This window comes from Orcinus orca, chromosome 18, assembly GCF_937001465.1.
Source record: "Orcinus orca chromosome 18, mOrcOrc1.1, whole genome shotgun sequence".
NCBI lineage: Eukaryota > Metazoa > Chordata > Mammalia > Artiodactyla > Delphinidae > Orcinus > Orcinus orca.
This window is the reverse complement of record NC_064576.1, coordinates 71,987,131-72,009,074: the sequence shown is the minus strand read 5'-3', so window position 1 is coordinate 72,009,074 and position 21,944 is coordinate 71,987,131. Positions and strand designations below refer to the sequence as shown.

Sequence of the window (21,944 nt, the reverse complement as noted above, 5' to 3'; positions counted from 1 at the left end):
GCGTCTTAGGCACCAAGCTCGCCCTGCTCCTCTGAAAGGCCACGCAGGCCAGACTCAGAGAGCCAAGAACAGAAGAAATTATATCTCGGTCAAACCTGGTCTACTCTGGCGGAGGGTCCTGTCTGTGGAGAAGCTCACAAAGCAAACTTTGTACGTAGGCATATCCCACGATAGCATCTCCAAAGATTCGTGATAAACCCCAGCTCCACGTGCCAGCCAGCCGGGGATAATGCCATCCTTCTTGCGTCCACTTCCCTTTTCCGCCTCTGCTCCTCTGGTTCTGTCATTGAGCAGCTGCGGAAAGCACTATGTGGTTTTTCTTTATGCTGAGGGAGTTGAAAGTCCTGACCAGGGCCGAGCTGACCGCCAGGGCTGGTGGGGAAATCCGCGGCTCGCCACGCCATGGTCTACGGGAGTTTCAAACTCGGGTCGCATCTCTTTCTGCCGGTGCTGCCAGACTGGGGGCGGGGGGGTCCCAAACCTTCCACGTGGCCCTTGTACGAGCTGAGCTCTCCTCCATCCCCAAACAAAAGCCAAGGCTTCGCTGGGATTTGCAGACTAGAAACTTCCCCTCTCCTGTAATACAACCCTTATCGGATTTCTGTCCAGAGAGCAGATATTTAAGACATCTGAATCGTGGCTGTACAGTCGAAGTCTTTTTTGCAGATCTGACCGTTTGCCATCCTTTGTCTGCCGCTGACCCTTACATGAACTCGGTGGCACAGCTGAGTGTGCACTGCCCAATACAAGGGCAGGTTATTTTTATATACACACATCTGCATATCTAAATAGGAAAGCTCTGTCATCTCCGATCCTGTCCACTAAGGCAAACCCAAAGGACCTTGGGCAGAACGCCCTTCCTTAAGGGGCTCCTTGAAATAGAGGCCCAGGAAAGGCACCTGGTGTCTCAGGGTCTGTCTCCAGGCTGGTCCACCCCAGATGCAGCGAAGGATGCCTGGATGCAGAGACAAACCCAAGTCTGGGACATCCGCTCTGGTCTGCTATTTCTTCCTGGAAGACAGGGCACCATGAGGACCCACCAATGCTAGAAAAGCAGTGACCCTTCAGTATCGCCCGCATCGGCTCCCCGTCTCAGCCTGTCGAAAGCAGCGAACCTTAAAGAGCCACGTTTGCCCTTTTCTCTGCCTGCGGGGCCTGGTGGCAGGCAGGGAGCCTCTGTTCTCTCTCACATCTTCGAGACCACCTTCGTCTTTATTCCACTGCCAAGAAGTATGTCTCTTGGAGGAGGCGGGGAAGAAGCAGAAACAAGGACCCTGAGAAGGATTTTCCAAAAGAAGTGTTTCCAGTGAAAGACAGCTCTTTCCAGAATCACAGGCCCAGAGCTTCAGCTGGGCTCTGCGGCTGACGTGGCTCCATCCGTACTCGAGCTGGGCGGGTTAACAAGGGCAAAGCTCGCTTTCTTTCTCCTTTGACGGCGCCTGTGTATATTTTGGTGTGTGTGGCCGCCTAATCCTTTTGAAAGATAACCTCTCTCAAGCTTCCTCTCTGGTGAGATAGCTTGGAAATGAAACTTCTCATGGCCTATCCCGACATTCCAAAACCCGCAGGAGACGCCCCCCACACACATCAGCACCCGGCTGCCCCTGCTAGGAAGTCCTTGCCCAGGACTACGGGTAAGCGGCCAGCAGTGTTGCATCAGACCGTGAAATCCTTGGTCCAAGGCTGCTGCTCGCTCTTGCCAGAGATGTGCTGAGGAAACACACTGCTCTGACCAGCCTGGGCTCTTCTGGGGGGCTCCTAGGAGGGGGTGCGAATCTGATGGACCACGTGGAGGCCCGCGACCAGGTGCTTTTTTTTTTTTTTATAACAGCCACTCTTCTCCTTCTGGTTGCAACAGGTCACGCCACTCGACATTTCTGGGCTCATACAGGCCAAGTGACACTTCTCAGTCAAAATCTCTGTCAGCGTCCTAACACCGGAGCTTCTGGTTTCTACTACCTTGGATCTCTACTGTTCCTACTCAACAACAATTCTTACAGTCTGGAAACCAAACTGCTGCACGGAGCTCTTCAGAGGCTCCATAGTCACAGAATGTCACCACTTCCCGCTTAGGGCTGGAAACCCCGAAGCGAGTATCCTAGTGCCACCTCTTCGGACTCCAGAAGCAGAAAGTGTGGCCCTGAGGGCTCGGCCCCGCCCAGGGTCACTCGGTCCGAGGCTGGGCTGGCAGCAAGGAGGTCTCTGGACTTCCAGGCCAGTCTAACCGGTGGGGGGGGGGTGGGGGGGAGCGGAGAGGCCTGCCTGGGGCACTTGCTGGGGAGGGGGTGGTGAATCCACGGGGGGGACATCAGGGCTGGGCAGCAGGGGATGAAGGACTCCAGCTCTAGCCCCCGTCCATCCATCCCGGCTCCCCTGACGCCACCATGCCTGACTCCCGGCTCATTCAAGAGCTGGGAGGGACCGCATCCCTCTTCCGAAAGTCACCCCTTGTCACCTCGAGACGACCCACAAGCAGGCGGGGAGCACGTCTCCTGGGCTGGACGGCACTACCTTCCCCTTTACAGACATTCCCCACACCTTCACACACACACACACGTCTCAACTTCCCCACTGGCTGCTTTGCTGAGCTATCAAGACTAATGCCCTTCGGCTGACGGCCTTCCCCTCTGCCAAGGGGACGAGCGCGGAAAAGCTGAGGGATTCCTCACGGCCCGACCACAAGGTCTCACCCATGTAACACACCGCTCATCCTGCCACCTGGTGAGACAGATAACGGGCAAGTCTCTAGAGACTGAAAAGTGTACGAAAGGTGATTATAAGACACTCTGCACGAGACGCCATGAATTAAATCTGATTTTCCCCAAGAAAATGCCGTGGTGGGATTTCATAAAGCAATACATGCAGGAGGCAAAATGCAGACACCACCAAAGGCCACAGAGTCAAGGAAGGGTCAGCCCCACCCCGACCCCTCAGACCCCACCATCACCACCGCCGTGCACAGCCCTCCAAGAACGAGCGGTCTTGGCTCACGGTTTTTACAGAAGTGATCACAAATCCCAGATTTTAAAGAAAAACGTAAATGATGTTTCCATATACTACTTAACAGAGCGCCTTCCCGTGAGCATATGAATGAACGAGCCAGATAACACGGCAAAAAGAAAAGTCAAGTACGACTGAGTGTAGTAATACTCCGCTCCCCTCACTCCTTCCCTCATTATTTCCCCTGTGACAAGGAACATTTAGATCAATTCAAAGGCCAGGGGCCGAGGCCACACCTCTGGGGCCTCTGGGCTGCGGGAGGAGGATGGACCCACACCTGAGCACCCAACCGTTCCCGAAACTTCCTCAGAGGCAAACGGAAGGAAACTGCAAGGGGCTTAACACCTGCAAGTCCGCCCAAACCCACACCCTCCCTCGCCAAGCAGCATCCTGGTCTAGGGTCTTGGAAGCAGGGAACCCCGGCACCCCCAGGCCCCATCCCTCCACACGGCTCCCCTTTAATTAAAGGTCCTGACACCCCCTCTTCCATTAAGAGCTTCCTGACCAAGAGAGAACAAGTAGCAACCTCTCCTTAGCCCCTTCCGCCACCCCGCAGTCTCTGAAGCCTCCGCAGCTAATTCACACCTACTGCATTACAGCAGTCACCACCTCAGGTGGGCTCTTCACTGGGCAGAAACCTCCAGAGGCTGAAGCTTAACCCTTTCCACACCAACCCTAACTAGAGCTCATGGTTTCTGAACACGAGGCAACGTTCTAAACTCATTTTACATATCTAGTCATCAGCACAGCCTACAGCGTAGGGACTGCAGCTCTCCCCATTTTCTAAATGGGGAAACTGGGAGCTGCAGGTGTTCCCACACACGGACTCCTAAGACGGGAGCTGCCAAGTGCTGGTGCCTCCTTCTACGTACGCGATTCCTATCACCTCTGCCCCTGCCGGGAGCTCTGCCCCTGCAGCCTGAGTTTCCACTCCCTATCTGCAGTTGGTGGCAAACAGAAAACCCGGCTGGTCAGAGATGAATGCGCCCCACGCCCCTCCCACCCCGAGGGCCTGGGGAAAGCAAGCGCTTGGGTTCCTGAAAAGACATCTTTTGAGCATCTACTCAACAGCAGGCACTGGTGGGTCCAGGAGCCTGGCCTCAAGGGGCTTGCGGTCCGACAGCAGCTGAGGTCTCCTTGACGAGGTCCAGTTGCCAGTAGTTTGACAGGTGCCGGCTACTCCCAGAGAACCCAGGAGCTGGTTAGAAACTCTGCCCCAGACCTTCGGAAACAGATCTGCAGGTCGGCGAAATGCCCAGAGGGGATCTGTGCGCAGGCACCTGTGAGCCTGTGAGATGGGTTAGACACCTGAGGTCTGACTTTAGGATGTGAAAGGCACTAGGACATCATGCAAATTGAACTTACATACTTATGCAAAATGTATTCCTCTTCTCCATCCTGCCCCTGCTGCCACATCTGTCCAATCCTACCTATGCGCGTTTTAGATGTGGATGGAGGGGTAGCTGTCGTAACGAAGAGGCAGTATGCACAGTGCCATGGAAGCGTCTCCTGTTTTGTGCGCTACCTTCCCAGCCATGGTTAGTCTTGCCCCTCGGTTTACAGTTTTATATTTATTAGCGCACACTTTGCATCTGTAGGTCCAGGTACTAAGGCGAGGTCTAGACGAGCAGGGCTGTGGCCCTCAGGCCACACGCACGATAAAGTCGGCCCGGAAGTCCTGCTGGCTGGGGGCAGTGTAGCGCGGGGGGAGGGGCTGGGAGAACTGAGCCGGCCCTCGTGAGCTGGGGACAGCGCTGCTCGCTCCCACGCAGCGTCAGACTGGAGGGAGGGCTCTTCTGCCTCTATCCCTGCTGCCAGGGCCACACACCTTGCTGGAAAGAGACACCCTGTGAGGGCTCGGGTCAGAGCCAGCAGCCCCCGAAGAGGTTGCGAATCTCCCAGTAACCGGGGGGCTCTCCAGGGCGACTCAGCAAGAGCTGCCTTGCGGATGCTCAAGGCAGGACAGTTCACAGGCAGCCAGGAGCTGCAGGGAAGCCTGAGGAATTCAAGGTGGCAGAGCCCTTGCCGTGACTCATCAGACCACAGACCTGAGAGCCTTTCAGTAACTAGGCCTGAGTCCTAGCACAAGTTACAGCTGGTATTCTCCAAATTCTGACTGCATCCAATTCTGAGGCTAGCAAGACATTCTTCCCAGTTCAATGTGCATTACTCAAAGAATTAGTGAATATTGTTGCCTAATGTCTCCCAAGGTTGCCCTCTAGGGAGAAAGAAAGGTCTTCCAACAAAAGATTTCCTTTTAAAACCAAACTTGCTGCTAAAAATTTGAGGTTATAGACTTATGGGGGACATGTTATACCATTACAATTGCAGATAATCCCCTATTTCACATAATATTAACATATATAACAGCATAAAATCAAGTTCATGAGGATTCTTCTCAAATACTAACAACAGTGGTAATATTTGTAATTTATAAATGAATTTTTAAAAGACTACAAGTTAAGCACTCTGAACTCTTACAATAAACTTACTGAGAAGCACAGCAAATAAAAGAAGTTACAAGAAACAAGGCCAGATATTTGTACAGTTTCAATAAACTAGGTGATTTATCTCGTTCTAGTTCTGTTGTCACTGTGCTTTTGTTCCACAGAATCAATTCCCTTGATTTACAATTGTTCTAGGAATTATATACAAAGACTTATTAAAGAATATTAATTTTCTAAGCAAAAAAAAAAAAAATTCAAACGCTTCTCAAAAAAGAGAACAAAATGCATTCAACCTTTTCCAGAAGAACTATTTAATGGTACAATTGCTATTGCTAATATTATAATCTCAATGCCCTGTTCAATTTTAATCCATCAGACCTCAGAGTCTAAAAATTAATATTTCTGTAAGAGTGACTTTTCTCCCTCTTCTTCCTACAAATCCTCAACTCTGAAAGAGAAGGCTCACCTTTCAGGTGGACTCTTCCTCAAATCACACTGAAAAAAGTAAACACACAAAAAAGGTCAAAGTGCTGAAATTAACAAATGTTTGGGCCATCCCTGAAAAAAAACACACAGCCTGACCAGGCCACCTTCAAAACACCAGCGTGTGAGGTCAGCTTAGGACAGAGCTACCCGGGTTTGCATCAGCAGCAAACCACACTGGGAATTCACACAGGTCTTGCCTTGTGTCCCTATTTGCCTTCTAGGGAATCATCATAGATAATAACGTCCACTTCGGTCAGAAACCCTTAAATCACCACAAAAAGAAAAATCTCTACCCTCTGACTGTCTTTGTCTAAATCGGTGTGGACGGAGAATTCCTCCCAGGCCCTAGTCCAGTGAGTGTAAAACTCAGGACACCACAGAGGAGGGGAGGGTGGGCATGGAGGCCAGCACGCCCACGCCCAGCAGTGTCTGCAAACTGCAAGTCGCCACCAGGATTTTTTGCGATGCGATAGAAAAGAGTAAAAATCATCAGAGTGCAGCGCAAGTACGAGAATGAGTACTGTTTGGTGGGAAGTTTCATTTTAATCTGTATATAAATACGTACTTCCCTGTGTGTGCACCTGAGCAGCGTTTCAGTTTATTTCCTCTTGTAGACTGCAGCCAAAGAAGCTGACAGCCGCCACCCTCGGGGGAACCGGGGTGTGGGCCCCAGCAGCCCTACCCCAGGCCGAAGGAAGCCTCCCCAAGGGGCTTCCAGAACCCTGTGCAGATCGGGCTCTGAAACCTAAGTGCCTGTGTCCTTCTGAAGGAGGAACGAAACGATCTCACCAGGGGGAAGCACGGGCGGCTGTGACACGCAATCGCTGAGACCAGGGCCATCCTCAAAGCCAACCTGAGATGCTGTGTTACTAAAGAACCTTCTGAATCAGAAACAGGGCCATGTACGGCCTACTAGGATATCTTGGTGGTACTGATACTAGAAAATGAGAAACTCTCCCCGGGCAAATCAGGCAAAATTCTCAACAACAGGACAGGTCAAGCCGGTGAAATGGTACACCAGCCACCAGCACCTGAGAAGTTATCTCCTTACCCCATCTGTGAAGGAGCCTAGCAGCCAACCCAGGAAAAACTTATCCCAATACCCTAATTTCAACAAGACCCGATTACTCCAAAAGCAGAAACATCACAGTCACTCATTCATAGGGTGATGTGTATCAAAGTACAAAATGTGGTACATGTTTGTAGCCAAAACCCTCCAAAATAAACCCCAAATCGAGATGCCAGGACAGAATTACAATAGAAAATCAAAATAATTTATTGTTCTTTCCACTTGCCAAAATGTTACTACTTAGCTCAAAGACACCCCGCCTTTAAACTATACTGCTGTTTCACTAATTATAAAAATAATCCATACAACGAATATTTGCTGAGCACTAATTCAGGTGCTACACACCTAGCAGTGAACAAAACAGAGCCTGATTTTCAGTGTTTTCTTTCTGTACAAATACATGTATCTCATTAAGAGAACACTGATTATGGAAAATTGTGTCCAGATTTTTTTCACTTTTAATAGTAAAGTTTTTCCCTTAAGATCAAATGTTCCTTGAAAACATCACTTTTATTGGCTACGTGGTATTCCACCGTGGATGGTGTCATAATTTACCAAAGGACATTTCTAAATGCTGACCACAGGATAAAAACACAAATGAGAGAGAGAGACACAGTCAAACACAGCATGTTAGATCCAGATTTAGGACCTTAAGGGGGTAAAAGAGGGAAGATACAACCTTACCGATCACGGACCCCGGGCAGTGGACATGTACACGGTCACGGCTTCCCCGTGCGCCACGTTAAGGCCTAACTTGTGAATCTCCCTTTTTTATAAGCCCCACTCCCTCTTTGATCCAAGAGAACATTGTCTGCACAGAACAATACGTTTTCATTTCAATTTCCCTTCTTCTCAGGAAAGGAAATGTTTGCACTTCAAAGGGTTTCTTTGAAGAGCAGCCTCCGGTGCTGGCCCGTCCAGGTTAGGAGTTCCGTGGCCCCAGCGGGTGTGCAGAGTCTGGGCGGCTGCCCACCGCAGTCCCTCTCCAGGCCACCTCCTTCAAGGAGAGGGTCTAGTGCAGGAGAAGAGAAAACAAACATGGAAAAATACTTGGGGCTTTTGATCATGGCTTTCAGAGGCCCTGTTCACACACAGTGTAGGTTTCACAGCTCGGGGAAACTGAGGTACGAACCATGGGGAGCCGGGTTCTAAGAACGAAACCCTTCCAGAAACCAGCCCCACCCAGCGAGGGCCCCTTCCAGAGCCGGGGAAAGAGCGGAGTCTCGGGGGTACTGCTGGTGATGACAAAGGGCACGGCTTTGATAAACGAAACACAGAAAGAAGCAAGAGCCACACCTCCCCCAACAGTCTGGAACCTTCCCCCAGGAACTTCTGGGCTAGCACAGAACACAACTCACCATTTAGAATCTCTCCTCTTATCGCTCCCCTGGTCCGCTCGCGGCGGCCGGGAGGCTCAACAACCCTATGAAATAACCGCAAGCTACAGGCCAGGAGGCCAGGACCATTCCTCTCCATCAGGGCCCCTGCCCATCCCTACCCTCTGCTTAGTCTGGGAAGCCAGGGCTACACAGCAGACAAGAGAGGGCCTGCCACATTTCTTTTCAAGGCTTGAACAAGTTCTGGGGATTTAATAATCATCTCCACCCTTCCCCACCCCGAGGGGGTTATGTTTGCCTGCTCAGGTGGGCCAACGGCCAGGTGGTGGGCAGGGGCTTGAAAGGCATCCGCTCCAGACAGGGCGCCTGCTGCTCCGGCAGCCCGAGGCCTTGCTCCGGGCCCCCGCCCTGTGTGTTCAGGGTGCGGGTCTGCGGGACCACGTCACCCTGAGCTGAAGTCTTCCGACCAAGCGCCTTCCTGCGAGCCCTCTACCCTGGCTGGGCGCTCAGCCGCTCTGCCGAACTATGGGTGCTGTTTATTTTCCTTTATTTTACTTTTCTGTAGTTTCCAAATTCTTCACAATACACATTCTAACTTTTAGGGACATTTTTTTTTCTTAAAGAGGCTTATAAGGTAGAAAATTAGACCACAGTTCCATTGAAAGAGCCTCTCCCGAAAACAAACAAAAAAAACCCAAGAAAACGAAAAACAAAAAACCAACTACCTACATGCATATGTAAAGGACACTATTTGGACAACTGGAAGTTGAATATGGACTGTGGACTTGATGATGTCACAAATGTTAAATTTCCTGATTTTGATGTCGTACGGTGGTCACGTAAGAGAATGAATGTCCTTATTCTTAGGAAACACACTGAAGCATGCCGGGGTAAATAAAAGGACATGATGTCTTCCACTTACCCTCAGATGGTTCAGGAAAAAATGCATCCGTGTGTGTAGACAGATTAACTGATTGACAGATAAACAGAAAGAAGGAACGAAATGTAAACAACCAGTGAATCTGAGAAAATTGAGGCGCTCCTTGTAACCCCTGCAACTTCTCTTTAAGTTTGAAATGCTATCCACAAAAAGTTGAAAGAGGAAAGGAAGAAAGGAGAGAGGCAGGAAGGGAGGGGCACGAGTTTCCCCACTCCACCTGCCAGCACCCACGGCCTCCCCATGGGGCCACGGCCACAGGGGCCCTGCCAGCACACAGTCTCTCCAGCGTAGACAGTGCCTGCTGCTACCCTGGCTCGGACAGCCCCCAGCCCCGGCTTCCTGAGGGCGTCAGGGAAGCACCTTCCAAGAAAGAAGACCCCTTCCCACCTCCCGACACTACAGAAGTCAGCAAAGTGAAGATCCTGGGAGAACGGCTACCGCCACTGGCCTTGAGAAGGAGGGAGAACCGAGAAGGGAGCCACTTATCCCTACAAACCAGACAACCCCCTGCAAAGGGCCCTCCCCCCAGCGGCGGAGGAGGGGGAGCAGAGACCGATGGAGATCAGTGAGGCTGGGCTCCCATGGCCCGGGCAGGAAGCCCCTCGTCCAGCCAGCTCCGGCGATGCCAATGTCAGACTACTGACCCAGGAGGAACGCAGCCCAGCCTCTGTCACACTTCGGCACAGCTGTGTCAAGGACCCCAGGGCTCAGAGAGGAAAGATCTGCGCTCAGAGGAACCGGGGCAGCTAGAGAGAAACAGCAGGCTGCCGCCCAGTGGTGGCACAGCCGGCTCCCGCGCCTCCAGGACTTACTTGGAACCAAGAGGCGCGTGGCAGCCCGGCATCTCCAGGTCCGTGTGCTAACCTCAGGGCCCGGCATGGCCCCGCGCACATGCGTGCCAGACCACGGTTCCCAGAGCGAGCGGCCGGAGCCCCAGGCACAGGCTGATGCCCACAGCCCAAAGCACGCTCGGTGTTAGGGCCCTGGAGCCAGGCCTCAGGTGCAAATCCTAGCTCTGCCACTTAAGACCCACCCCTGTGCCCATCGGCAACTTGTGTCACTTCTCAGGGCCTCCATCGCCCCATCAGCCAAACAGCAGGACCAACCTCAGGGGGCGGCCGTGAGGATTAAATGACAACAATGTGCGGAGCGAGCCCCACGGTGAGCACTAACAAGGGCTTGGAGTCTGGATCTTACTCAGCCCCAGGGCCTCTCCCTTCCTTCCTATTTGGTGTAAGAGACTTTGGTTAATGGTACTTGGTAGGCAGATAAGAAGATACAGAGGAAGAGAGCATTTCCAAGCCGACCTTAAAAGGTCACCCCCAGCATCTTCATGGGCAGGAAGACGACGGTGACAACAGTGCGATGAGACGCCGGTAAGACGTTTGCTCCCTTCCCCTCGCCGCTGCCCCGTGATGGGGCCTCCATCCCACGCCAATGCACTGGGGCATCTACCTCAGCCCTCAAAGGAAGGGATGAAAAAAGGTGGGAAACAGACTTGGCCCCAGTTTTTAAACCCAAAGCGCTCGGGGTAATTTGGACCAAATGTCTGGGGTCAGGATGGACGAGGGCAGACACCCCCAAAACACACAGACGCACACACTCACACGCACGTGCACACAGACACAGGCAGGCCACCCCTGAGGATGGGACCGTGAGCTCTGCTTCCCAGAGGCGTGAGGAGGGGACAAACCCAAGGCTGTGGACCTGAGACCTGCGGGGACTGGCCTCCCCAACACCCCGGTGCCACGCCACCCACTGCCAGGCAGACACAACTCCAAGGAGAAGGGACGACCTTTTGACACCTTGGCAAAATGGGAGGGCAAATAAAGTTGTTACAGATTTTCTTCTCCTCCACGCCAAAATCAAAGAACTGTGCTTTGTTTCCAGTAAAACAGCTAACGTTTATACGAAGCACCTGGTATGCGCCAGAAGCTGTGTTAAGTGCGGAACCTGGAAGATTGCCTCATTTAAATCCTCTCAATCCTGTAAGGCAGGCACTAGAAGCCAATTATTATGCAGGCAATATGGAAAAGGATTCAAACGTGGCTCCGAGAAATATCTTAGAAAAGGCACTGATCCTGTAAGCGGAGCCCACTCCGGGACGGGGGGAGGCCCACGGCACCTCCTTCGTCCCCGCAGTGCGTGGCCCGTCAGGGAGAGCAGGGGGCCGCCCGGAGTCGGCATGGCGAGCGGGTCTCCGCGATGCGGGGCTCCCTGTGCGCCCAGCACGTGTGGAGAATCAGGACCCACTCCTACGCACGTGGCAAAGTACCTGGCTGTTCTCACAGGCAAGAACCTTATCTGCATGGGTCTTCTGAAGAAAGCACTACGGCAGGAAGACAGAATGTTTCAGAAACAACTGCCTCCAGAGGGGAAAGGTGACTCAGGAAGAAGGGAGACGGTGTGGAAACACACGCTGTCCTACCGGACGAAGGACATTCTTTCTCCCTCCTCAGTATAAATCCGCCTCTTGGTAGCCCCTGAAGGCTGAACGGAGCTTGATTTCTGGTTGCCTTTATCAGGAGAGAAGGCTGGCAATGGAAAGAACCTATTTTCTGAAAGGATCTAAATGGACTGACCTTTATTCTTTCAAAGAATATTCTGCACTTCATGTTTATTGGCTTCATCACTATGAGGCTGAGAGGGCGGGCTTCCCCAAGCTACAGGCAGGGCAGGAGCACGTCTGCAGGGTTCCCACAGCCCAAAGGACATACTGGAGGCTGCACAGAGACGGCCGCAAACCTGCACCGAAGACGCCTCGGATGGCGCCCTTCCCGGCACTGGACCACCCGCCCCGGCTCCTAGAAGCAGCGTCTGCGTTTCAGGGCGATGACCTCAGGCTGCACTGAAGCTGGTCTCTAACTCCACACAGCTCTACCCTCAGCTGACGTGGTCTGTCCACCAAATCTACCACCTGGCGGTCCCCAGTGCTAATGACAACAACCAGAGGAAAAGCCAAATGGAAGACTCGGGTGTGGCATGACGAGGGAACCCCGTGCCAGAGTCTATCCCGACGTGCAGAGATGTCTCTCCTGCAGCCTGTGTCCCCGGGTGAGCGAATCCTGACCGATGGGTGAAGCAAACAGTTCAGCCGCTGCTCTGCCGAGGCCAAAGGTCTGAAGGAACGTCTTCGGAGCCCAATGAAGACAGCAGTCCACCAAGTCCTCTTACCAACGTGCTGCCCGTCCTTCTAGCGGATTCACAGGCGGCAAATGCACTAACCCCCCCCATGATAAACTGGGGCTTGCTCTGAACAAGTGCAGGGGTAGCTGCTGTCAAAGCGGCTTTGCAGTTGGGGGTGGGGACATGATTACAGAGAAAGAGAAGCCACTGAAGTTACCCCAGGGCCCACAACCTGCCACCAAAGCTGCTACTCTTCTCTTGACTGGAACAGACCTAAAACCTTGGGCAGATACAACCTTGGCCTGGGGTCCAATGCCAGGGGCCTCCGGCCCAAGAAACCCCCGGCAGGCAGGCCTCCTGAAGGCCAGGAATGAAAAAGTAGGCGCGCCCCAGGGCTGCAGACCCCAAGCGGGCCACGGGACAAACCCACGGCCAAGATGCCCACTGGAGGGCGCAGGGGAGATCAGGGAGGCCGCAGGCTTGCCGGGCGGAGGGGAAGGAGGCCCCACGCTGCGGCGGCATGTGGGCGCAACAAGGCAGCTCCGGCTCAGCCCCGGCCCGTGAGGATGGAAGCGTCTGGAAAAAGCCGGTTGTGACTTTCACCGAGTCCTTCCCGACACGCTCTCCTCAGCCTTCCCCACCTCACTAGCACAGCGGCTCCGCTCTACGTGGAACCTCATCCGGCCTTTCGCACCTCACATGGAATCTTCCTTTAAAATCCACAGACAGAGCAAGGACACCAGCCTGCAGACTGAGCAGAAGTCAACCAGCTCACATTCCTACCGTGTCCAAGCTGCCACCATCTCTCTCTCTCACAGAAACGACATATGGACACACTCTCTCGTGCAGAAATAAGCTGGGCTTGGGTTTTTTCCCAGACCTAAGTTACCAGTCTCTGCTCTGGCCTCCCCCCTTCTGCGCCTGCCCGTCCCCCATCTCTTCTCCACCCAGGAGCTGAAGTGGCCCTTCCACTCCCTGACAGCCACCCAGCACTCCCCGCTTCTCTGAGAGAAACAGCCTGCCAGCAACAGGAGCAGACAGGGGTGAGGGCCCCAGGCTGGAGAAGAGCACCAGGGCCCGCCCGTCCGCAGGTCCCACCTGGAGTGAGGACCCGGCCCCAGGTGGAAGGATGGCCATCTCAGAAGATGCCTGTGGCCCAGACACCTCCAGGGTCAGAGGAAAATGTTTCTCCCCATAACAAGGACACACCCATTCCTGTTTCAAATTCCTCTCTGGGATTAATAAACCAATACCTTCAAATACATAATTAATAATGTAAGGGATTAATTTAATAAGACATAATGCTGGGCCCTCCAACGTAATTACATATTTTTACTGGCCTGAGTAGACAATAAACGACAGACTAGAACACTCAGTAAACATGTGTTTAAGCCCATCAAAGAATGGAAGCCCCAACCCAATACAATTAACATGTGTCCTAAAATGCAAGCTCCTCGAGGTCAGCAATCTCGTCTTTCAAGCCTTTCTTTCTTTAAAGCAAATAATTATATGCATAAGAGCACCCATGTGGTTCAATCCAGATTTAAACAACTGAGTACATTTCTGATCTCTATTAATTCTCGTCCTGTTTCTTTAGTCAAAACCCCTTTGGCACTCTTTAAATTTTACCTGTAATAATTAAACATGATATTAATATGCTAAACCTTTAAAAACTATTTTAATCCATTGGTGATTTTGTCCCCTAAGTTTCTATTCTGACTGTGACTTAAACAAGATTTTTTTGTTTTAATTACAGAAGGGTGTGTGCATATAAAAATAATAATTTCCACTGAGATCAACTAAAAATATCAGGGGATATTTTTGTAGGTATCACGGTTTCCTATTATCGGAACCAAACCTAAGTGGCAAAAAACGTTAAGATGAATCCCGAGTAAATTATAATTCAAATGAAACACAATTAGGAAATTCAGCCAGAGGCCAAAACACAGTCCTGGCCACAGTTTTAAGAGCTCATTTAGGGAAATACACCTGGGATTGAAACCCTCACCCCCTCCTCTGTTTACAAATCTGGAGTAAAAGCTACTCCAGGTTACTTCTACACGTGAGAGCCTGAGGGCGGGTACTGGGCAGTGTTCCGTTTCTTCCGGAAGGCACTTGTCTGGCTGTCCTAACCATACAAGTCAAGCACCACTCGTCTCGGGTTCTCACAGCCACTGAAAAGGGGAAGGTAGTAGTACTACAGCGCCCTGCTGCCGTGTACACACTGGTCTTAGAATGACTGCGGGACCCGCCTGGCCCGGGAAGTTTCCTACTACGTAGAAAGGAACACACTGAGAAAAGGTTGTCTCGGTGAAGCCGGAAGAACTGCCTCCTGCTCGAAACCATCTGGAAGCGTTGAGCACCGGCCTCTACGGGCCAGATTGGGTCACAAGGAAGCCCCCGGCGGGGGGGACTTCCCCGAAACAACTCCGGGGACCCGGAAGAGAGGTGGAGGCGGGCCAGGGAGTGTGCAGGGTTCCAGAGAGGAAGAAACGTGGGCGCCGCGGCCAGCTTGCGGGTGCGCGACGCCGTCCTCGGCCGGCCACCTGCCGCAGGACCACCCTCCGCCGCCCGGCGGGCTCCCCACCCGCGGCCGATAACACGTCGTGGACCTCGCGGCGGGGCGGCGTGCTCCGCTCCGCGCCATGTAAGGGAAGGTCTCGGGACGCCTGCCGGGCCCAGTGCCCGCTCCCCGTCCCCACGCCCCCGCGACCACCCGCGCGTCCCGGCGCCCGGTGCCCCGCAGGGAGCGCTGGGCCAGCACCCCGGAGGCGCCAGGTCGCCCACGCTTCCTCACGGGGTGTTGCATCATGCACCACGCCGCGCCTTCAGCGAACCAAAATGGACTCCGTGGCGGAGACAGCCTCATGGGCACCGGCCGCGTACACCCCCGTCCGCCCTGCCCGCGCCCACCCGGAGGATGCCAGGGCTCCCCGCGCGGGCTCCGCGCCCCTCCCCGCGCCGCCGGGGTCAGCCCCCCAAGGTGACCCGGACCCGGGCAGCTGCCCCGGCGCCGGCGGAGGACGGGGACTCACCGGGCCGGTGGGTGGCGGGATGCAGGCAAGACCGCGGCTGGACTGACGGACGATCGACCAAGGCTCGGCGGGACTGACGGACGCTCGGGCGGAGGCGCGGCGCGCGGGGAGCCGGAGCGGGAGACTCGGGTAACGGACGCCGGGTGGCCGCGCGCCCCGCCGGCAGCTGACCTGCCGCTCACACCTGCCGGCGCTGAGTGAATGGAGCGTTGAGGGCGGGAGGGATCGGGAGCCGGTTTCATCAGCCGCGCCCCGCTCCCTGCGCCCGCCCCCAGCGCCCCGCCGTCCGGCCCGCTCGCCAGCGTCACCGCCTGGCACCAATGGCAGCGCGGCGCGGCGGCGGCTCCGGGAGCGGGCGGCGGCGGGGGCGGGGCGGGGGGGCGGGGCGCGGCGTCTTCGCGCGCCCCGCGCCCTAACCTGGGATTCCCCCGCGGGTGGGCGGTGCCTGCCGACGCGCTGGTGGTCGCCCCGCCTGCGTGCGGCCATCCCTCGGGCAGTGGGAGCCCGCCTGCATCCTCGGGTCCCCGCAGCCCCCCGCGCGGGCCCGACTGGCGCGGCCGCCGGACTGTCCACCCGACCGCGGGCCCCGGCGAGCGGACCCCGCGCTCGCGGCCAGTTTGCCTCCCCCAAAATGAGAAGATTGGGGAGGCACTTCAAGGTTGGTTTTTTTTTAATTATGATAAATCTTCATTTCTTTGTCATTGGAATATTTTATTGCTGTTCCCTTACTTTCAACAAATAATGTATCCTCGCCCCTTGTCCGAAAGGGCCGGAAGCCTGAATCTGCCTGTGCCCCTGGCGGTAGGACGAGCACCTGGCCGGCGGGCCTGTCTCCGCGGCTACTTCCGGAGCTACTCTCCCCGAGATGGCAGAAACTAGACCCGGGTCCCACCGCGCTCACCTCACAGGCTCCCTCTTGGCGCCCAAAACCAAGCAGAAGCCACAGTCTATAGAGATCCAGTAACCTGTGACATGAGAGAGGTGAGTAGGTCATAGATTAACCCCGCCAGCCTCCTCTCTAACTTTGCAGGAAAACAGGAAAAACGATAGTACGGTATCCACGGCCTTTGAGTCCTTTCCCCGCTTCCTACCCAACCCCCCTCCCCCCGCAATGTCCTTGGTCAGTGATGGGGCCTCATTATCAGCCACAGGGTGCGATACTCTTGGAATTACACTAGCAATTTATAAAGCATATAACTGCAGGGTGCTACTAGCTTCAGAAGCGTTTTCGTGAACACATAGCAATGGGCTAGTATTTGCAAGGCACTTTGGAGTGTTTGGTATCGTAATCAGTGACCACATACACGTTGTTTTAAAACAAAATTTCAGTTTCAACTGTTCATTGGTGAAAGGATGCTCTCAAGTTGCGTTAAGGAGGTCTCCTGTGCTGGGGCTCTTCCTGAATCCCACACAGCCTCCTTAACCCGCTGACGCTGCCATCATAGGATTTCACAGAGGGAAGCCTGGTGTGATTCAAGGACCACCCGCTTTGCCTTTGCACTCGATCTGGATTTGAATCTGAATTCTACTCTTTCATTCCTTTATGGTTTTCCACAAGCTATTTCACTTCTGTTTGGAGCTTATAAACCTTTTATTCTTAGCAGAATATCCCTTAGTCCTTGAAATATGATTGTGGGGTTTTTTTTTTTTTTTACTCTTGGCAGGAAAATAGAATTTAATAGATTGTAGAGATGCTCTGCTCGGGCAACAAGCAGACGGATCATAGAGTTAGTATCTGTAAATTCTGAGAGCAAGTGTTCCAGGCCCTGATGGGTGTATGGGTGGAACTCAACCAAGACAATTGTCAGCACTGTGCCCCGTTTAGCAGCCTCGCCCACCAGACTTCGTCTTCAGTAAAACTGTAGGAGACACTGCATGACAAGGCCCGTAAGCAAGCAACTTGCTGGCAGAAAAGATTCAGTGCGAACCAGGGGAAGAATAATGATGCTCAAAGCCTCAGCAAAAAGTTAGGGGAAAATGTCGAAAAAACTGGCTGAATTTATAAATAAAGTGAAATCAGGCAGGTTAGGATCACACGCAGGTCCAGAGGGATCATGAGTGACAGGCCACCCTGATGATACTCAAAGAACAGCGGATCCAAGATTCCAAAGACTGTTAAGGAAAGGAAATGCTAGAATTTAAGCCCTAGGAGCACCATCCAGGGTGAAGGTGGACAGACCAAGTCCCGGGCCAGCACCATTAGGCAGGATGGGGTCCAGAAAACGTAGAGAATCAGAGTCAGACAGATGTGGTTTTGGACTAAACTCTTACCTCCTGCTAGCTGCTGGCCTAGGGGAATTGTGTTTGTCCTCTTTTAACAACATACTTTATGATGCCAACTTCTGGAAAAAGCTAAATTATGAAGACATTAAAAAGATCAGTGGTTGCCAGAGGCTTGTCGGGGGAAGAAGTGGGAGGGATGAATAAGTAGCGCACGGGGATGTTTAGGGCAGTGAAACTACTCTTAACGATACTGTAAGGGGGCTACACGTCATTATACGGTTGTCAAAAACCACAGAATGTCCAACACAGACAGTAAACCTTTATATTAACTACAGAATTTAGCTAATAATAATGTGTCCACATTGGCTCATCAGTCATAGCAAAGGCACCACAACAATTCAAGATGTTAATAATAGGGGAGGGCTTCCCTGATGGCGCAGTGGTTGAGAGTCCGCCTGCCGACGCAGGGGATGCGGGTTCGTGCCCCGGTCCAGGAAGATCCCACATGTTGGTTTCCCTCCCCCTCATCCCGTACTGGAGGACTCCTCTGGACACAGATCAGATGCCAGTGGCAACACTTCTGGATGGCTTTCATTTTAATAACAGGTGGCCAGCCCCACTGCAAGCACTCTGGGACCCCAGGTCCGAAACCATCCTCTAGAGAAACATGGTATGCGTGCCTCAGTCCAGAGCCTAAGGAAACATCATCAGAAGTGGTGTATTTCTTTTCTTTTTCTTTTTCTTTTTTTTGCGGTACGCGGTCCTCTCGCTGTTGTGGCCTCTCTGGTTGCAGAGCACAGGCTCTGGACGCGCAGGCTCAGCGGCCATGGCTGTCGGGCCCAGCCGCTCCGCGGCATGTGGGATCTTCCTGGACCGGGGCACGAACCTGCGTGCCCTGCATCGGCAGGCGGACTTTCAACCACTGCACCACCAGGGAAGCCCTAATTAATTGTTTAATTGTCTGTCTTCCCCCAACTAGGCTGAAACTCCATAAAGGCAAAGCCCTTTTCTACCTGCGCACTGCTGTGTGCTAAGCAGAGTGCCTGCACAGAAGAGGCATTGACACATTAGTTAAATGATGAATAACCAGAGGGGATTCCAGATGAGAAGCAGAGATTCTACATGAAGCAGTGATGGGAAGGATAAAGCCCCACTATCTTTTCTCAGCTCCTCCCCAACTGGCTACAGATTGGAAATCTTATTACCCTCAAAGACAGCTCCCCGTTTCATTGTCTCCTATCCTCCTCATTTCTCAGAGACAGATGCTATGAGATCATTGCAGTCTTTTGGAGATCCAGGTCCCCAATCCCATAATATAGGGCTCTATTCAGGAGAGGAGAGATATGAATACTTCCAAGGAAGTACTCTTGGGCACATCATTTTAGTTAATTATCATCATCTCATCAAACCATCACCTTATTGAATACTCCCAAAGATAAATCTTTGTGTTCTTATTAACCATTTCCCTAAAATAGTAGGAGACCAAGGATAATCTGTCCCTGACTTCTTCCTTGGAGATTCGTGTTTCCACAAGTCACAGCCAACCATAGTTTTAAATGGTCAAAACCAGAAACAACGACTTCTCTGTATTAGTCAAGAATCACTCAATTGCAGGTAATCCATACCTGATTCAAACAACTCTAGGAAATCTTTTAAATTTATTGTTACATAACTGCGAAGTTTAGGATTTGCCAGGTGTACGTATGTCTGGAGCTAGGTTTTCAAAATATATCTCAGTCTCTCTATCTCGCAGTTTTCCTGATGGCTGTATTCTTTGCCAAATCTCTCCATTGGTAAAAGCAGTGGTTTTTGAAGTGCGGCGAAGAAGGAAACCCCTTCCAGCATCCATTTCAATCCTACAAAAGGACCACAGTAGGCTCTGCTTGGGTCGCATGCCCAAGCTTACATACCTCTCCCTGATTCCTGCAGAGTGGTGTTCTCTTGTGGGCTAGCCTGGGTCACATACCCACCTCTGTGGGGCAGGGGAACAGTGCAGAGAGGAGGTTGATTGGCAGTTCCACTAGTATCACAGAAATAGAGGAAGAGGTAGTCCCCACAGGGAAGGAATGTGAGGAGACAAGAAAGAAACTGGTGTCCACTCTATTTCCACTCCCCTGCTCGTTCAGATGTCCCCCAGCCCATCCTAGAGGCATCTGGACCACGTGTTTTTCGTGTGTTACCACCATCCAGCTCCAGCGACCACTCCAGGCACATCTGCCCTGTCTCTGAGGCACATATGCCCTTGAAACAGTGATTTCGTTTCCTTTGGATAAATACCCAGAAGTGAACTTACTGGATCCTATGGTAGCTCTATTTTTGATTTCTTGATGAATCTCCATACCGTTTTCCTTAGTGGCTATACCAATTTACATTCCCACCAACAGTGCACAAGTTTCTTTTCTTTGATAATAGCCATTCTGTGTCATTGCTTGCTCTTCTCTTGTAGACAGCATATAATTGGACTTTTTAAAATTCATTCTCCCAATTTCTACTTCTTAATTGGAATGTTTAATCCATTTACATTTAACATAATTACTAGTAGGTTAGGGCTTTTGTATGTCATTTAAAATTTTCTTTATGTCATGTCTTTTTCCCTTTATTTCTTCATTACTGCCTTCTTTTGTGTTAGATAAAATTTCCTAGCATACCATTTAAATTATCTATTGTTTCTTTACTATATATTTTTGAGATTTTTTTATTGGGTGCCCTGGCAATTAAAATGAAATTGTAACTTAGAACAATCTAGTTTGGATTAATAGCAATTTAAATAGTCTGCTAAACTTTTGCTTCTTTATATTCCATTCCCTCCCTTTCTTTATACTTTTATTGTCATACAAATTACATCTTTACACACCGTAAGCCCAACAAGATAGTTTTATAATTGTTGCTTTGTACAGTTGTCCTTAAATCCAAAAGAAGAAAAAAACTACAAATGAAGACACATTTGTACTATCTTTGTAAAACCCATGTATTGACCTTCTCTGGTGTTCTTCATTGTTCATTTGGATTTTAGTTACTGTCCCATCATTTCAGCCTGGAGGACTCTGTTTAGTATTTCTTGTAGGTCAGGTCTGATAGTGACAAAGCCTCTCATTGTTTCGTCTCCTTCATTTTTGAAGGACTAGATTTCCTAGATGTAGGATGTTAGTTGACAGTGTTTTTCTTTTAGTACTTTGACTATGTCATCCCACTGCCTGCTGGCAACCATGGTTTTGAATGAGAAGTTAGTTGTTAACCTCATTGAGATCCCTCGTGCAGGACGGGTTTGCTTTCCTCTTGCTGCTCTCATCAGTCTCTCCTTTTCTTTGGCTTTTTAGCAATTTGATTATGATGTATTTGGTATAGATCTCTTTAAAATGATCTACTTGGAGTTCATTGAGCTTCCTCGGTGAGCAGATCATTTTTCATCACTTAGGAAGTTTTTGGCCATTGTTTCTTCAAATATTCTTTTCTCTCCTTTCTTTTCTTTCTTTCTTGGACTCCCCTTATGTGTAGGCTGGATGGTGTCCCACAGGTTTCTGAGGCTCTGTTTATTCTTCTTTATTCTTTTTCTTTTTGTTCTTCAGACTGGATAATCTCAATTAGTCTATTGGTGGTTTTGTCTGCCTGTTCAAAACTTCTGTTGAGCCCCTCTAGTGAAGTTTTCATTACAGTTTTTATACTTTGCGACTCCAGAATTTTCATTTAAAAATAATTTATATCTCTTTATTGACATATTCTATTTTGTGAGATGGCATTCTCTTACTTTAGTTCTTTCAACATGGTTTCCTACATGATTGATGACTTTAAGTCTTCGTCTAGTAAATCTAACATGTGCCCTTTCTCGTGCACAGTTCCTTTTGTGTGCTTTTTCTCTTGTGAAAAGATATTCTTCCTGGGTTTTTTTTTTTTTCATGTCTTGTGATTTTTTGCTGAAAGCTGTACATTCTAGATAAATAATGTGCCCACCCTAGAAATAAGATTCTCTCCTTCCCAAGGTTTTTTGCTGTTGTTCTTGCTGTTTTCTGTTTATTTGTTCAGTGACTTTCCTAGACAAATTTTATAAAGTCTGTATTCTTTGTCATATATAGCCACTGAAGTCTCTGCTACTTAGCTTAGTGTTCAGCGAATGATTGCACTAAGATTTCCTTATATGTCTTGAACCAATAAGTCTCTCGTCCTTTCTCTGGGGCTTCTGTGTGTGTGTTGGGGCGTGCTTGCCAAGTTCCCACAGGTAGCTTACAGCTCTGCATTAGCCTACACTTCTTGCTTGTGCAGACCCTCAGGGTCAGCCAGAATTGA

General features: G+C 51.3%; 1 protein-coding gene and 1 long non-coding RNA gene across 10 annotated transcripts in view; one reads left to right on the top strand and one right to left on the bottom strand.

The window, feature by feature from the left end:
• Nucleotides 1-15,630, bottom strand: part of SLC7A1 (solute carrier family 7 member 1) — a 68,881-nt gene extending 53,251 nt beyond the window's left edge. For both annotated transcript variants that reach the window (XR_004479862.2, XM_033416125.2), the window contains exon 1: nt 15,441-15,630. The gene's annotated coding sequence lies outside the window, so the exon portion shown is untranslated. The remainder of the gene's footprint in view (nt 1-15,440) is intronic.
• A 90-nt stretch (nt 15,631-15,720) lies between these two features.
• LOC117198646 (uncharacterized) overlaps nt 15,721-21,944 on the top strand; it is a 263,697-nt gene continuing 257,473 nt past the window's right edge. For all 8 annotated transcript variants that reach the window (XR_007473111.1, XR_007473107.1, XR_007473112.1 and 5 more), the window contains exons 1-2: nt 15,721-16,098; nt 16,208-16,421. This is a non-coding gene — a long non-coding RNA (uncharacterized LOC117198646). The remainder of the gene's footprint in view (nt 16,099-16,207; nt 16,422-21,944) is intronic.